This window comes from Limanda limanda, chromosome 4, assembly GCF_963576545.1.
Source record: "Limanda limanda chromosome 4, fLimLim1.1, whole genome shotgun sequence".
Lineage (NCBI taxonomy): Eukaryota > Metazoa > Chordata > Actinopteri > Pleuronectiformes > Pleuronectidae > Limanda > Limanda limanda.
The window spans coordinates 5,829,985-5,845,739 of record NC_083639.1 but is presented as its reverse complement, the minus strand read 5'-3'; positions in this window follow the sequence as shown (position 1 = coordinate 5,845,739).

The following is a 15,755-nucleotide window of genomic DNA, read 5'->3' as shown; positions in this document are numbered from 1 at the left end:
TGTAGCTCCACACGAAGGGAGCAAACTGTGCAAGAGATGTTTATTTTTCCAAGATTCTTGATGTTTAAACTGCTTTATAACGTTCATATGTTAGAAATGAGTTATTTGCTGAATTAATTAGATTTGAAGCAACTTAATCACGTAAAATATAAAGGTCTCTGTAGCTGCAGTCATATAAACCTGGCTATCTCCCATCTTTATATTTATTGGGATTATTTACAGCCAATGTGTCTTACTGCTTTATACTTTGTCTTTTTATGGCCACTACTGTGCATAAAGTCTCACTTATACATTACATTCATACATCACTGGGATTGATATCACAGAGGCAATGAGAAAACTAACTTGTTCAGTATTGTGCAGCCATTATTCATAGCGCTACACTTCAGTTATTGCATTTATCTAAAAGCATCCACCACAAAATAAAACAAATTAAAAAAATACAGAAAAAAACCCAGACAAAAAATGACCCAAATGAGTAAAAACACACATCAGTAAACTTCCTGTTTATGATATGACCTAACGACATCAGTATATTCACAAAAAATCTATACAGAATCCTAATTTGAATTTCTAAAGTGGAAGCATAAGAAGCAAATGTTTTAATAATTAATTTCACACTTTCCACGAACTCTCATCTGCGGTAAACCTCCCTCTGTTTCCATCATGTTCTATTATAATTCATGTTTGCCGTATAGATCAAATGAAAAAGGCATGTTTGAGATGGAAAAATATTCTAAGAAGCATTTTTAAATATAAACCCTTGTACCCGACACACAAAATTAGGTTTATAATATAACTTTTTATTTCGGGAACGTCACACAACAGAGAAAAAAGTGGAATAATATTAACCTGGACAGACGAGTGAACATCTCACTATTGATCGTCATGTGTCACTATGAGTATCTCATCTGGCTCGTGTGCCAGAACCTGAGCTGTCACACGTCCGTGCATTAATAATCTATCAACCCTGCTGGTGTAAACATGCTTCAAGCGTCAGAGTAAAACTGAAATAACTGATGTCTCATTGACAGGATCCTCCCATGGCACGTGGTCATCATGTTGATGGATGAGGTCATGAATTTAATTCAATCTGTGTGTTATGTTTGATCCACAGGCTGCGGTTTTCTACAGTGGGATGGGTGTGTGTGTGTGTGTTTATTTGTCCCAGTGCCACGATGGTACAGTTTATGGCTGGGTGTATTTTATGGCTCGTTCGGCTTTGTGTGTGTGTGCATGGAGGGGACTATGTGCGTGCACTGTGCTTGTGCTGTCCGGGTGAAATATCACTGCACTCTCCCTTGATTGCTGTGTACGCTGCTTCAGCCCTATTCATAAAAATGCAATTCCATGCAGCTCTGTGCCTGACTTGACAAAATATACTACGACCCACCAGAGAGACAGATTTAAGACTTGAGAGAGCACCGAAGCTGCTTCAGGGACTTCATGCTCAATAACCAAAAAACACAGGGTTTAATACAAATAATCCATCTGTAAAAACACAGGCTCAACTTTAATACCCTACCAAAATCACACATCAAAGCGATGGTCCAAAATATAAAGAAACAAGAGACTGTTTTTCTTTTTGGCTTTGTTGATTTATTTATTAATCATCCTAATTGTTTTCAGGGCAAAAGGTATCGTTCAAGCTTTAAAACGTGAACAGAAGTTCAGGTCACTTTATCTGCATCAGTACGTAGATTGGGTAGGCAGTCTGAGAAAGAAACATCCGTTTGACAGGACATGATTAAACGTAACAATAAAACATTAAAGCTTCATAAATACAAATAAAATAAACAAATAAGAGTGAAATAAGTGTTTTCCTTTTCTTACAACCAAAGATCTAGTTAAAAAATAAGGCATCTGGATCTGGTTGCGTGCTGGTGTTAAACTATGTCGTTATGTACCCTCTCCTCTAGAGAAAGATGGCAGCCAGTGACAGGAGACACAGCAGGGGGGGGGGGATGAGATGATGACAGCTTCTCATACATGACAATAAGCAGCCTCGTGAAAAACGAGCCTCACTCTGCCCCGGCTTCCTGTTCAAAGAGAATGACATTAAAGTGGATGAAGATGGAGAGGAGAGTGATTCTGCTGGGCCATTAGTCTGTCAGACATGAAAGTGAAGTGGCATCTCGAGTCCTCTCATAGTTTGTGAAGTTCTGGTTTTCACCCGGACCCAAGCACTTCACAGTTTCTTCCAGGCGCTCGGCTGCGCCCACACGCTGCTCGTCCCTGCCTCCGACTGCTCCTTTGTAAACAAACGCTTGTGTACAGCCTCTAACTTTGATGCTTTAAAGAGTCGGGCACTGTTTTCATGTCTCGCCGCTCTCTGTCCAACCCGTCCAGCCACCTGCTGAAGTCGCAGCGCTTGTGGCCGCGCCTTCCCTCCCTGCTCCCACTGCGGCCCATCGAGCATCCTGCTGCTTCCTTTCAAAACAGGAGGATGTGATGGGAGGATGTGAGCGCTGTGGTCGGGTCTCTGGCGTGTGAGAGATGGCTCTGTGACAATGGGCTTCCTGGCAAATACTGTTTCCCTCTTTGCTGTGGAGGATACGGCTGGTTAAAGCAGGGGCTGCACAAGGGTTAGAGTGGGTCTTATATGTGGTGGAGGTCTCCATGCCAACCGCTGCAGAGTGGGCACAATGCATCTCCAGACACAGTTTGAGCCCGGAGAGGCTGTTTTAAGCTCTTTCATCGTGCCACTGTACATTTTTTCAATACAACGGCGTCATGTACATTTCTGCTGCAGTGTGAGGAAGGTGTTAATCACATTACTCCACTCCTCCTTCAATGCCTTTTGTACTGAACACGCTGAGGCAGTGGAAGTTTACAGCTGTTTTCTTCAATTCCTTCTCAAGATGATGCCTCTGGAAAAGCAGCAGCAGCTCTACACCAGCCCTACTTTCTCTCTTTTTCTACAACCCCTCCACTCTCTTGCTGGGCCGAAGATGAAGCACTTGAGTTAGCTCGAATCTGTTTCCCCAGCAGTGGTCCGGGCTTAGGATGGATCGAGGGGGGATTTGCATGGGTTGGGGAGAGACTAAAGGAGAGCGAGAGAGAGAGAGAGAGAGATGTTACTGCTAAGGCATAGCAAATGAGCGCTGAGGAGAGGAGAGGGGAAAAGGGAGGGAGGGAGAGGGAGGAGAGAAAAAGGGGGGCATATTCACACAGATCAGAAAACAGCAGTCCTGCTCTGTGCCCACAGGACAGATGCTGCTCTCTGCTCGCACTGAGAGTGAAGTGTGAAGGAGGGAGGGAGAGGAGATTGACTTTTTACCTGCCAGAGACGCCACACTCACCCCTCGCCCCCCCCCCCCCCCCCCCCCCCCCTGTCAGCCAGCACAGACGTAGCACCGGGATCAGAAAGCTGGCACAGCACATTGTGCCTGCAGCTCTGCAACTTGCTCTGCCGCCCTCCTTCCATTACTCTCCCTCACACGTGCACACTGAGGGAACTTTCTCTCTCGTGTGCACACTTGCACGCTGACAGACGAGCAAGCAGGCGGGCAGGAAGGCACACCCCCCCTTCCATTATCTGTGCGGCGGGCAGATCTGCTGGTATCGGTGTGAGCAGCACGGGGCTGTGTTCTGCTCCTCAGCAGCAGCAGCATCACTAACAGCAGCAGCAGCAGCAGCAGCAGGAGGAGATCAGAGGAGAGCAGTCATCACCAGAGATCACACACCATCCTCCACAGCGGAGGGTATGCTTTCCTCTACTCCCTCTTTTCCTTCCCCTTTTCCCTTCTCTTCTTCTTTTTCCCCATCTTGATGTGACGCAGTGTTTGGTGCTGACCTTCCCTCATCTCTCCCCCACCCCCCCTCCCTTCTTTCTTTCTCCTCAGCGTGTGCCAGTGGGACAGCCATGGAGGACACCATCACCTGCAGCCACGCCACCTTCTCCCAGGTGTTTGGACGCCAGGGGCAGCTCATGCAAGCCAGTGAGTAGCCTCCGTCACAGCCCTCCTGCCCCCTGACAAACCTCTACTCAGCCACATGTCAGAGGAACTCATCTCCATCCTCGGCTTTTCTCCACCATCACATCCTCAATCTCTTTGTCGTTTTAATGCTGAGTGGTTCAACAAATCTATTCCTAAGGTGCAACAACGTCAGAGTCAAAATTATCGGATGGTGCTTTTAAAAAAATCATTGTTTTTGGAGGGAAACTGTTATTTTTGTTCCGTGAGTGAAGAATCTCAGTGATGTGCAAGAAGAAATGACCATTTCAAGGTTTTTGTTTTTCCTCCTCCATAGTTTTTTTGTGATTGTGATTGCAGTTGATGTTTCTGTCGCTGCAGCAAGTTTCTGGGGAGCAGGTCAGACGCATCAACTTGTGTAGTTGTGTATTTTTAGGAGAACATGCAGGCACAGAGCGGGGGTGTAGGCTCAGCTGTTTTGGGGCTCGCATTTTGGAAAAAGGGGAAGTTTGATACATAAAAACAAATCAGATAAACAGGCTGCTGTGTGGATTTGTTGTTATGATAACAGAGCAGTTATATAGAAATATCAGTAAAGAACATTTCTGCATGTTTTATTAATTTGTTTTGAATTTTGACTGTCAGGTATATTAACAGATTCTCTCTGAAATATATTCATAATGCAGGAGTACAGTATTAATGAGTTGAGTCTGACAGGGTGAGACACTATCAGTGATGCTCTCAGAGCTCGGACTGATGGCTGAATTATTGAAACTGAATTAATCTCGATTTCTCGAGGCTCAGAACCATCGAACACAACCTTGGAGAGCTGCCGCCTTCTGTGATATCTTAATATGTGATGCAGCAGGTCAGGATACACACTTCTCCCATGATTATGAGAGAGCAGATTGACTCCCCTCCAGAATGACAGTGTCAGCTGCATCCTCCCTCATCTGGCCTGCTTATCTCGGCTCTTGAAGTCGCGCTGCGAGAACTTAGTTGACGTCTTTTGATCCCTGCACTCTGCCATGAATGCAAAGTGATTCTTCGAACGGTGCCATGATAAATAATGAGGAGAGTCCAGGGCAGACGTCCAAATCAAACATCTCTTCACAGCTTACACTTTGACTTTGGCACATCAGCTGTTGGCTTCATTACCACCTGGAGAGAGAAGTGTCTGAGTGGAGTTTCAACACAAGAGTCGTTAGCAACAAATTGTGCTAAGACAGCTCGTTTTGTAGCTAATGATGAAACGCATCAGTTATTTTCCTGAGCTGGAAAATTCATGTTCCTCGATAATAGACTGTTTATAAAGATGGATGAGATGAGAGCTCTCCAAAAGTGAAGCCAAAGCCTCTTGATTGCCCCCTGCTGGCTGGCTGCAGTTTAGGTGAGGAACCCTGCCTCCTCCATGTTAGCGGATGGGACATGTACCAAACAAAAAGGTCAAATATGACGATCTCATAGATGGTTTCCATCATTTTAGTTTGCTCTTATCAAACTAAAACTTGCTTCACTAAATGGGTTTTAATAAGTTATTTGTTTTTAAAAATAGGGCGAAATGTCAGGTTTGACTATGACTGACTTACGATTGGTCAAACTTGTGTATTGGCAGGAACTTGATACCTGAACATTTGCAAACTCCCCAATCTCTTTGCTACAGTTTACGGCTCCAAATTACATCATCGGCACGAGATGGCATCTTGCGTATCCTGGTTATTTTGGCTACATTTCTGGATAGTGGGCGAAAGTAGAGACGCGTCGTCCATCTTAATTTACAGTCCACGGTCCTTGACACATTCTTGCTAATCTTGTTGGAGGTTTTCATTTGTTGGGATGTATTTCACCTGCTTCAGTCACTTGGTGCAGTGGGTCTTTGCTGTTGTCTCTGATATTCATCGCCTACGGTGGCCAACAAGGACAAACCTGCTGTAATTTAATTCTCCAGGCCTCTAGGGGGATATTGCTTTTTTGTTTTGCATTTGCAACGTGTTTATTGGTTTTGTTTCCTGCAGCACTGTTTTTTCCTTTGCTTTGTTGTTGCATTTGTTTTTCACTTTAATATGTTTTTTTTTACTTGGCATCCTCTCTGTATCTGCAGCTCGTTTCTCCTAATGGAAATGTTTTGGGCCGCTGCACCGGTTTTCACTTGTCTTGCCGTATGCGCTCCCTCTATGCACAAGAGCACCCCGTTATAAATAATGCACTTTGTGTGGATGTATCCGTGGGCTTAACACTCTGATGATAAGAGCATGTTGCTGTTGAGGGGTTGCAGGGCTCTGATTTATATTCCGTTTCAGACGTACAGGCAGAACACTTCAAGAGTCTGCGTTTCGCTGATCTGCTTTGTTTTTTTCCTGGTTTTATGTCTCTTCTTTTGCGAGCAGAGAGGGCGACTCTCTCTTGTTTTATGTGCAAACAACGTGTCCACAAAAACACCAGCACTGAAAGACACAATCTGAGTGCTGAGATGTCAGTCGAACGTTTCACATTGACTGGACATGTTGTGATTGCGTTGACATGCTTCACTGTGTGTGTGCGACTCGGTCAGTTCATCTGGAGGGTATCACAGTATAAAGAAAAGGTAGAAACAAGACAAGGGTGCGGCAGTGCTGAAGAGTCCTATCACGTTGCATCATGGCTGACGGCTGAGTCAGCCGAGCCTTCAAAATAAAAGCGTATCAAAAAAAATTCAAGCAGGATAGTCAGAATTTAGATGAATGAGCAACAGCTGCAAAATAATACAGACGTATTTAATATATTGTGTGGTTCTCAACCGTTTTTGGCGTATGACCCTCAATGCAACACATTGTTTTCTTGTGAGCCATAATCACATGTTGCACAGTGTGTTCATTGAATTGAGAGCAGGACAAGCAAAGTCATGTTCCCGTCCAAGGCTTTGTACAGGCCTAAAGAGGAACAGCTACCCATTACTTCACAGCAGAAGAAGTGACGATTAGAGGAAATCAGAATGAAACATCATTTTATTTGCAGAAACATGTTTTTAATCTTTTTTTGTCTCTTGTTTATCATCTAACGATCCCCTTATATTTATCTTGTGACCTCTGGATTCGGTCCCACTGCTGTGCAGTGTTTACGAATGTAGAGGCACATTGTTAAACAGCTATATTTAATATTTAAAAATAAATAAATGAATAATGCCGTATCTGTTTTCACCGAAAGTCTTTTGTGTGCAGTGTGCATACACGATCTCTCTCATGCAAATTCTGTTTGATGAACAGATTAGTTGTCAGTGTGTTTGCACGAGCAAAAGGCGCAAATGTAACAGATATGCTAATCGCAGTTCCAGTTAGACTGCTGCTGTGTTTTGATGTATTGAGCCGAAATTGGGTTTTATGCAAAGTTACTGCAGATCATTTTTTGACAGGAATAAACAGGTTTTTGAGAAAAGGAACCTAGGAGGAGAAGAACAGGAGCTGTTAGTAAATGGGTTCCAACATTTGCAGATAAATCCTCCTCCTTCCTGTGTGCAGTGTGAATGCTCATACTTACACAACATAAGGAAAACTTTAAAAAGACTGTCCTCTTGTCCTAACAGCATTTTTAATTTGTGCAGTTTAGGTACGATTATAATTTTGCCCCAAAGCAAAGGCCAAGTGAACCCTCTGTTTCTCCGAACCCGGTGCGTTATTCACTACATCTTGACTTTCTTTGTGTTGTCTCCTCATCGCTAGTTGAATCATCTCCTTTGTCTTACCTTTTATTTATACCAACAATTTGTCCTACTTCTCCGCCTCAAACTGCTTGCAGCAACGGAAAGTTCAGGAGGACACAGCTTCTGGTAGAGGAAAAAAAGCCTTGTTTTCACAGCTACTGCATTTTTCACATATTCTTGCAAACTCAGGCTTTACTACTAGGAGGGGGGGGGCTGCCCTGACACTGCAACCGTTTCCGTCACCTTTCTGCTCCAGTGGACCAGGGATGTCAGGACAGACGCAGTGTGTAAGGTTGTCAGCAGAAGCAGAGTCCAGGGGAAGTTCTACAGAGGCCTGTAATGTCTGAAAACCTTCATTCTCCATCTGGTGTCGTAGTTTCATTCTCGTGTCTGTGCTCAGGGAGGTCAAGCCTCTGGCCTGTTGCCAGTGTTCTAATCCCTATTAGACTCCCGGGCTGTCGGACACCAGCCTGCATGGTGATGTAATTCCAGAAGAGAGCGTCTCTTTTACCTGCTTTTTTAATTGAGTCATTTTTATTGCAGTAGGAGTATGGAGACTAATCTCATAAGAGCAAACTGAAATTTTTTCTCGTCTATTGGCGAATGTGCAATCAGAAACATTAAACATGGAAATAAAATCTACAGGCACTCTTGGATTGATCTAATATGTCCCTCACCCGAGTTTATATTATCTTACTCACTTTATTGATCCTGGTCCCTGGGCTCCTTCAGCAGCACTGAGAATCACTCAGTCTCAGTCAATACAGGCCTCGTTTAGATCATGCTCCCTCCTCTAATCCCTGTATTGGATTTAAGAACCGAGAGCGGTGGACACGTGTCTGTCGGTCAGTCAGTGCTCCCCAATCACAGCGCCAGCTTCTGGCCAATCAGAGCAGTTACATGATGACCTCCACCTAGGAGGTTGTGTTTTTGTTTGTTGATTGGTTGGTTGTTTGTCATTAGGATTATGCAAAAAAAGTATTTCCACAAAACCTGGTGGAATAATGGAACATTTTGGTGTGAATCTGGACTAAATATTGCTTCTTTTTTTTTTACATTTTTACCAATTCTCTGGGGAATGATGCATGATTCTAACTATGTAACTCCCGCTGCGGTTGAATGTATCGGCCAAGCAGTGAAGTGTCATTCTGCATAGTTTTCTCTTCAGACTCATGAGGTCACAGTGACTTTTGACCTTTGATCACTGAAATCTAATCACTTAGTCTTTGAGTCCAAGTGACAACTGGTCTGTCAAGGCAGAGGCCCCTTGAGGCCCCCATACAAATATAATCAGTTAATCTGAACGTCTGCTGCAAATCCAAAGAAATGTTCTCTCGCTGATCTTGAGATATTGTGTTAACAAGAATGGGATGGACGTATGGAGAGACAGCCCGAGGATGTAATGCCTCCGGCCACTGCCTGTTTCCAACACTGAGGCATAAAAGTCAGTCAGATTGAGGGAACTGATTTCTATGAGCGTGTTGGTTCTGGTGGAGGTATGAACCCTCGCTGTAATTGTTTGGCTCCAGTTTAAGCTCAAGTATTAATCTCTACAAACTGTGCTTAATCTTTGTTGTGTATTTAGTTGCATATGCTGCTTCGGTCTTCATGGCAGGCGATCACACGTATCCTCATTAGCACACTTTCCCTCGGGTTGATCAATAAGCCGATAGCAGTTCACTGACTGTATTAGTTCAGCGTTTGCTCTCGGCACCGACGCGTCTGCTCTCTGACAGGAGATCAACTTCTCTCCTTGACTGACAGGAGTCTCCCAGCTGACTGGGAATCCGGTGTTTAGAGGATGAACAGCTTCATGAACTCCTGACCAGTCACTCACAGCACAGCGAGACAGATGCTAGAATAATATGATGCAACATGTGCTGTGTGATGGAGCTCCAAACAGAACTGAGTTTTATAGCATGAAAAATTGAAGTAGGTTAAAACTCCCAAGCAACTCTGTCCTTTCTGATTGATATTTTATTTTATTTCGCTCCTTTTTACTGTTTTGTTGGTTTCTTTTGTGTGAAAAATACAAGAACATTTGAGTTTTTTTGCTCAAACAAACAGAATAAAAACAGATGTGAAACTGTTCTGACAGAAGAGGTCAAGCTGCTTAGTGATTAAACCATCAATAAAAAAGAAATTCACACAAAGCCTATAATAAAAAGTAAGAGATGCAGCAGATAAACACCTTCAGCTGACAGGGATCCAATATTAAGAGAAGTCTAAAGTTACATAAGCAGCTCTGAGGCTCAGTGGTGCCTTGAGCCAAATGTCAGAATGCAAACATGCTCATGCAGATGGTGTTTTGTAGATACGATGTTTACCATGTTCACCATGTTAGTTTAACGTGATGAGATGCTAACATTTGCTAACAAGCATTAGACACAAAGTACAACTGAGACTAAAGTGGCATAAGTTATCTGGTTATAAACCAAACTTCTGGGCAAAGTCAGGGGCGTTGCAACACCGAGCTGAGAAGGGGAACCTGAGAACTGCTGACTGCGTTAGTCCACAGCAACAACTGATGGCATAAGAGCAAGAGTTTGAGAATGACCAAAGTTATTATGATTCATCTGAAGAGGGACACAGATGTGTGTACCAACATTTCAATACCAACCATCCAGTAGGTTTCGGTTACACACGAGATCTTGGAGTAAAGTGTCAAGTGATCATCAAAATCATCAGGATTAAAATCAGTTTCATGGTAATAGTTTTGGGGGGGACACAAGTTGCAAACCGATCAGCAGACACTTTTAATGACCTGTTTTTCTGATCCAGTGACAAAACATCAGAAGATGATCAAAGAAACAACTCTGTTGCTTCAGCCGCGCAGCAACAAACTCAGTGTGTTTTATTATCTGTGCTGGATTTATTACAGCTGAAGAGCTTCCCTGTCTCTTCGACCTTTCATACATTGCTGCATTGTTTGAAAGGATTCCAGGAATTTCTTGCACTTTGAACTGTGGTGCCTCCTCTCACTCACTTTCTCTTAATCTTCTTCCCTCTCCATCTCTATCTCTCCCTCACACACACACACACACATGCACCCAGATTCGTAGAAAAGTGAGGTTTTTGCATAATACAAAAAAAATGTAAGTGGATGCATATAAGCTGAGCACTGTGCGCTCAGCGAACACATCTCCCGGATTTAACAGTCACTCATCTCCACCACTTTAAAAGCAGCTAAATTTGTCACTGCTCGATCTGCTGTGTACACACTGAGCTGACAGGAAAGTGTGTGAACAACAGCAGGTTCCACAGGAGGCTAATCCTGCTCATCTTGGTGTGTGTGTGTGTGTGTTTGGTGTGTTTTCTGTGTGTGTGTGTGTGTGTTTTCTGAGTGTGTGTTTTGTGTAGTTAGGTGAAAGTGTGGTATTAAATATGAGATTGTGGGACATTTTAAACGGCATTATTGACCAAAATGATCACAGTTATCATTGTGCATTATGTTGGTATTGATACATGTGTGGACCATGTTTGAATAGTACTGATACACAAACTTAAGTAATTTCATCCAGTTTTATATTTAAATCACATATTCATCAGTACAAATTTAAATATAGCACCAACACCACATCAACATTAACATTAAGTTTTACAATGAAAACTCAAACACTTTCAAACTCCACACAGGGAGATCGGATTCAAACCAAGATGCTTCTAGCTGTGAGGCAACTGCATCTAACCGCTGCACCACCCTCTGACGACAAATGTTCTTAATAGATTGAAAAACTTAGAGAGCAGCTTGCAGCGTGCTGTTCAACTCCGCACAGAGTTTCCTGCATCATTAAACCCTGTGCCTGCCTATCTGCTGACTCTGCACATCTTCCTCACCCTGCCCAGTGCTGCTGGCCTCCTTTTCCCTGCCTGCCTGCCATAAACCCCTTACTGCTCAGCGCTGCTCTGCAGACACATGCGGAGCTTCTTTCCAAAACCCTATTGCTCATCTCACAATACAGCACAGAGCAGATGCAGTGAATGGAGAGAGGAGGCGAAGGAAGGACAAGAAAACAGTCAACACCGACAGCCCAAAAACTTGCACAAAACTGAAAACTTAGAGAGAACTTAAAATCACAGCAAATAGATGTCACAGTGTAAATGTCAAAACTGTCGCCTCAGCGCAGCAAACATAGCTGAAAAATGTTTAAGCCTTATTATACAGCTCAGCGTGACTGTAAGTATTATCCTGCTCCATCAGACATCCCACTTCTTATCACTCAGTGCACGGCAGCACTGCGATGCAGAGAGCAATCCTGAGAAGAAACTGGCATGCTCTCAGTCTGTATAAATTTGCATCACTAGTTATTGCAGCCGCTCCTGTGGTGATGAAATATAACCTATTCTCCGGGGTGCTTCTCTTTAACATGCAGGGCTTGCCAGGTCTTGATAGAAGAACAGTGCAGACCGTGTGTGTCAGTGTTACAATGAGAGGGTGAGAGTATCAGCTGGATTGACTCCCTAAGGGTATGACCAGAAAATGTTAACAACCGGAGGAGGAATCTTTTGGTTAGATTCTCACCTCTGTCTGTTGGGTCGTTGGTTCAAGGTTACGCTTTGATTTCAAGACGGATTTCCACAGAACTAGGTGGAAGGATACGCCGTGAGTCAGGAAAGAACCCATTTCATTTCGGAGCAGATCTGAATCAGGGGGCGATTCTTTTGTCTCTTAAAACCTCAGCGTTCGATGCTACATATTTGTGGAAATTGCGGTGGTTCCTTTGAATTATAGAAAGGGTCTCACCCTTTTTGCTGAAGTGTGTGAAGCTCAGTCATGTTTTGACAGCGTGGAAAGCTAATGAGCAGAGCTACTTTTGAACCGCCGCACTTTGAACCAGATATGCTCAGAAGCTGAAGACGCTCGACTGTTAGTGTGCTTTGCCACCAGTTTATCCAACAAAGGATGACAGGTGTATTTAGTCCAGAGTTTCTTAGGTGCAGCTACAAGAGAGGAGTCGGCTTTGATTCACGTCAGGAGATCACACGAGCAATGAATCAGCCGGAGCTCATGAGAAGGAAATGTTAATAAGAAAAGGCTCATTGTGAAACCCACTGCGTTTAAGAGGAGATTGTGGGGAGTGTGTGTTTGCAGATGAGTGTGTTTATGGCCACGTGTGAACCAAACAGCCAACCACCACAGGGATGAGCTCAATGGCTGCTATATATCCCACGGTAATAGGCCTTAATGTGAGTATTGAGCTACCGATTTCCCATATTATGTTACATTAGCTGCAGCTTGTGTGTAAAGATTTGTCACCGATACCAACTCACCAGAGCCGACGCCTCAGTGACGTCTCACATCAAACACTCTGCTGCTCTGACGGACGCCTCTGGTGGTTCTGCTGCCGCCTGCTTGTTGAAAAGCTCCTTGTCCCGGCTTCCGTCTCACGCTGCTGAGGACAAGCTGAGGTAAAACCTTCAGGAGCCACTGGTGTGACACAAACGTCTCAGCGCTTATCGGTCCATGTGCGTCACTGCGTCCCAGCACCTGTCGAGCTCCACAGCCTTTCACCTTTGCAAACAAGCAGAATTATAATCCCGAGACAAAGCGTCATTAATTTACCGGTGTATGAATTAAATAGTCTTTGGGGCAACATCCCAAAAACAAACAACCTCCTCATTAGCGAGAATGTGAGCTACAGTGAAGCCTTAAGGGGAGCTAATTGGACTTCTTACCCGTGGAGTCATGCAGAATATATTGAGAAGAAGAAATAAAGTAATTATTTCATGGAAAAGACCTGATGTTTGTGTAATTAGGATTTAGTCTGCCACTTAGTGCACTGAGGAGCTTAAAGTCAATGTGAGATAAATAACTAAGCTTCATCACTTCCCAAATGTTTGGATCGTTAGTCCAAAAAAGACACTTTGCCCAGGTTCAAATAAAAAAATGCATACAGTCAATAGAGATTGGCTTTTTCCCACTTATTAATTCAGATTTTGACGTGACATCTGAGAACCAATTATCAGGCTTCTGTCAAATTTTTAAAACTTTTCTCTTTTTAACCTGCACTGCTTTGGTGTAAAGACTCATTAAACCTGCAACTGACGATTATTTTCTAAATTAGTCAATTCATTTGGTCCAAGGTGACATCTTAAAGTGTCCTGGTTTGTTTGATCAGTTTTACAAAACATTTACAATGATACAAAACAAGGAAAAACAGCGAATCATAACATCTGTCAAATTTGAACGCGAAAAATATCTTGGTTAGTTGCAACTGGTTAGTTTGTTGCATCTTTCAGTTACTTTCTCCTGATGTAAATGATTACGTTTGCCAAGTGGAAAGGTCTAATCGAAGAATTGTGAAACTTAAACTTGATATGATGATGATGATGATCTGAACAACAGCGTATGAATGACTGTACACTCCCTCAACTTTTTTGGTTGAGTTTTTGGTCACGTCGCCCCCCCGTCTCTGTGACTTGTAACCAGGCATGTGGACGAAGCTGAGATCTGAGACCTTGAACACAGGATCTAGATCAAAAGATCCATTGTTCTGGTTTCACAGCCGCAGCAGCTCAGCAGTTTTGTCAAACGGTTTCTGCTTCACACCTCTGATGTCCGCCCGGTCGGAGATGTCCCAGCACAGACACGGTGCAGATACGCTAGGCGCTCAGCTCCCTCCTCTTTGGAGCCACGAGTATCGGCCGTGTGAATATGTAGAGCGAGTGCAGTTTGAGAGTGTTTGATGTGAAGGGAAAGCGAAATATAAAAAAAACTAATTGCCCATGGTTGTCTCTGGAAACGAACGTCGAACTTAGTATGGTGTTGAGTTGATGTGTCTTTGAACTCCCAGAGTTGTTTACCTGCACAGCAACGTGTTAATGAGTGATAGCGGAGGCTAATACCCGCAGTCTGAACTCAGAGTGGCTCATCTGCAACCGGAAACCTGCTTTTAAACTGAATTCTGAGAATCAAAGTGGGCGAGGATGATAACGGATTCAGAACCGTCAACTTATGTTAGAGCAAATATGAACTTCAGCCGTTCAATCCCCTTCTGTCTCTATCAAGTTTTACGAGTTGTGTGCTAGGTGCTATTGTGCTGCGGCACAAAGATGCACTCCGGCTCTGACCCACTTTCTCTTGCCATGAAAGACAGATACAGACACTCGCTCGCAAACTGTCCTAATTGGCTGTGGCCTTGTCACGGGTGTCGCCTGCAGGCTCGGCTCTCGAAGAAGCCGCTCCGGTGTGGAGCCTCTGGATTCTGAGATGTCATGTATGATCTCACACAGGTCTGCTCTAACAAGGGGTGTTTAGCCTGACTCTGGGAAAACAACATGAGGATCCTCGCCCCCCCCTCCTTATCTGAGCAGAGAAGTTTCCTCCTCTCTGTCTGCCAATCGTAGCGTGTCAGCAAAGTTTCTCCCTCAGCTGATTTCCATGTTTTGTAGCTGAAAACAACCAGTGGCGATGCACCTTTCACTCCCAGGTCCATTTTTTATTCCTGTGGATATCTCAACAAACGGTGACAATGTGTTGAGATATTTGCAGCATCTAACTAAAACATTAGAGGTGAAGTTGAGGTGGGGAAAAGTGTTACACAAGCAGAAAAAGTATCAGTTTCTCCAACAATAGTCTAAAAGAACATGATGGCGTTGACGCGTTGAGCTTTGTCTTCCTCTGCAGCTGCTGTCACCGATGCTGTGTTTCCTCCTCCTCCTCCTCCTCCTCCTCCTCTGCTCAACGTGACATGTTCTTATCAAAGTGATTCGTCTTTGGCAAGCAATTGACGTCTCTAACTGATACTGACGGCTGAGGCGGGTTGCAGAGTAATTTGTACGCTAATTAAAACACACACTTCTTGAGTGCACTCAGCATCAACACAGGGTTGTTGAGTAACAGGACAAGAGGGAGGAGTTTTTCGACTTTAACTCATCCACGGCTGGTTGGAGGATATAAGCGCTTTATGTGCTGCTTTTACCTGCTCCTGCTCTGTGACTGATGAAGCTGTTATGAAACAGTTATTATCTAAACTAACCTCAATTAACCTTTAACCCTGAAAATCAATTTAAATTATTCAAACAGTCGGTCTCCTGACCCCTGACCGTTTGTACGAGCCGGCAGTTCGTGGGCTTTTTTTTTTTTCACCATTGCACACACTGTTGGATCTGATATTAACCAGAGCTGCTCCTTATCTGATAATTAATTAGCTGCGTGTGAA